The 2,879-nt window shown below is 44.6% G+C and overlaps 1 protein-coding gene across 2 annotated transcripts in view; it reads right to left on the bottom strand.

Moving 5' to 3' along the window:
- Positions 1-2,879, bottom strand: part of GTPBP1 (GTP binding protein 1) — a 20,142-nt gene that overhangs the window by 7,715 nt on the left and 9,548 nt on the right. The window lies entirely within an intron of this gene.

A 2,879-nucleotide genomic window follows, 5' to 3' on the forward strand; every position in this document is an offset into this window, starting at 1 on the left:
GCTTTATTTAAAAAAAAAAGACAAGCCCAGACAGTCTGGGAAAACAACTACCTAGGGCAGAGATGGCGAATCTTTTGAGCTCAGCGTGTCAGCATTTTGAACAACCCTAACTTAACTCTGGTGCCGTGTCACATAGACAAATTTTTTGATATTTGTAACCATAGTAAAACAAAGACATATTTTTGATATTTGTTTTATATATTTAAATGCCATTTAACAAAGAAAAATCAACCAAAAAAAATAAGTTCGCGTGTCACCTCTGACACACGTGTCATAGGTTCACCATCACTGGTCTAGGGTCATCAAAGTGAATTCAGTTTAACAACCCTGGCTCTCAGTGTCCCCATCTATAAATTTGGGGGATAATACCCACTTTAGAGGGTCACTTGAAGTTTAAATGTCATAACATGTCAGGGGTCCAGCACGCAACTAGCATGAGTAGGGGCTCAAGCAATGGCTGCTGTTATTACTGTTACTATTCCTCCTCATAATAATAAAAGTTTTTAAATATCACCACAGAGGCTGGTTAAATGGATTAGGGCACATGTGCCAAAAAAAAGGAAACTTATCTACTGATGTGAGATAATCTCTAAGATATGTTTTTAAGGGGAAAAAAGCAAGGTGTATATAGCACACCGCCATTAAAAAATGGTGATTGCGTTACTGTTGAAAAAAGCAGATGTATGACATTTGGGGAACATCTGAGAAATATAAATACTTCTGGACTAGATACTGGATGATTTAGGGAGCCCTCCTTCACCTTCGTGGTTGCAGGAACAGTAGGAGGCAGTTCTTACTTTTAGGAGCTGTGTGCTGAAGTACTTGGGGGTGAAGAGTCGAAATGTCTATAATCAACTTTCAAATGCTTCAGGCAAAAAACAAAACAAAAAAACCCACACATCCATCCATGTACAAATAAGTATAGCAAAATGTCAATTGTTGAACCTGAGGGGCAAGTTTACAGTATTCATTAGACTATTCTTTCAACTTTTCTGAATGTTTGAAATTGGAGGAAGAGACTATACACACTTTTGCTGCTATGATTACAAATACCTCTGGATACATGAGAAACTGGAAATACTACTTGCCTGTGGGTGGAAACTGCACAGAGTGAGGAAGGGAGACTTTTCACTCTAAGCCTTTTGGTACCTTTTTATTTTTGTATCACATAAATGTGTTATTTACAAAATAAAATTTAAATTGTCATGAGATTTGATCATCATAGCTCACAGATGAGCCAACTACCAATGACACAGATGTCCCACACCTGTGCTTTCAGCTACAAGACACTGCCCCATCTTCCCTCCTCATTTTTCCCATTCCCTCCAACCTTTCCTATCCAACCCAGACTGGCTTTAGTTCTTCCCAACCTGGAAAAGAGAGAGCTCTATTGCTTTGAAGATCCCCCACCCTCCTGGAAATAGATTGCCATAGAATAATAATCAAATATTTCATTATTTTCTACAGAAAATTTTAATATTTGTATCTGGCCCAAAAGTCAGATAATATTTAACGTTTCATATGAGTGAAGATGTTTCCAAAAATTGGCCTTCCTCACTGTAGCTCAGTTAGAAAAGTGTTCATTTTAAACTGACTGATGTCTATACCTTTCTTTTTTTTCATTTAATATATTTTTATTGATTTCAGAGAGGAAGAGAGAGGGAGAGATGGAAACATCAATGGTAAGAGAGGATCACTGAACAGCTGCCTCCTGCATACCCTACCCTGCACTGGGGATCAAGCCTGAAACCTGGGCATATGCCCTTGACCGGAATCAAACCCAGGACCTTTCAGTCCGCAGGCTGACATTCTATCCAGAGCCAAACCGGCCAGGGCTATACCTTTCTTAATACCACCTCCATATGCCCTAAGGAACATCCATTGAAACCCCTTCTTAGAGGGCATGTTTCCTTAGCCCAGTCCAGGCTGGTCATGGCCTCTTGCAATGATCAAAGATACAGGAAATGAAACCACACTGAGCGCCCAAGAACCCTGGGCAGAGAGCCCACAGAGTGTTCATCCAGATGCGCCGCCTCCCTTTAGGCTTATCTGGGGAGACTTCGTCGGAGAACCTGTGTTTGTGGACAAACTGATGGAGCTTGCTCTGAACAGATGCTGCGTTTACGACACTTATTAATGCAAGCAGCTGGAGGGACTGGGGCATGGGGAAGGGCCTCAGGAAAACGCGCTTGCTGGTTCTGTCTGAGAAAGCTGTGAGGCTGCCACCAAGGTTGTGGGCCTCACAGATCCCCATCTGCCCAGGGAGGAAGATCAAAGGGACCCAAATACAAGCTTAGCAACATGATCCAACACAGGCCTCTGCTCCCTTTCCTTTTCAGTTCCTCTACATAAATGAGCTGCTCAGAAATCCATTCCTACCAGGCTGACAGCTCTCCGGAGCCCGGGCCGGCCCTGTTCGCTGCTGCCTCCCCAGGCCAGGCACGGTGTCAGGCACGCAGCATCCTCTCAACGTGGACACTGATTCCAGGCTCCGGAAGAGGCCCCCTCTCAGGCGCCTCTTGACTGCTGTCTGTGCTCTCCTCCACTCCTTCCCCCTGGCCCCCCCTGTGAGGGTTCCCCCTGGTGCCACCTCCTCAAAGTAGCCCAACCCCGGAAGAAAACATTCCTAAAGGCAGTAAGTGACCCCCAGGAGAAACCCTCCTCTGTGTCTCTCCAGAAAATGAGAGGTCTGCAAATACCCTGGCTTTTCCTTAGGGGATCCCTTCCGAGCCTCACCTAGGAAATCAAGTTACACCCTTGAGATGACTGTAGAGCTCAGGGGACCCGGGAAAAATTGTCATCCTTACCCAGTGTCAAAGCCCCAAACCAACAGCTTCAGCCTCAGAACAAGTTCAAACCTGTGCACACCACCACCCCTC

Source organism: Myotis davidii, unplaced genomic scaffold, assembly GCF_000327345.1.
Source record: "Myotis davidii unplaced genomic scaffold, ASM32734v1 scaffold2370, whole genome shotgun sequence".
NCBI lineage: Eukaryota > Metazoa > Chordata > Mammalia > Chiroptera > Vespertilionidae > Myotis > Myotis davidii.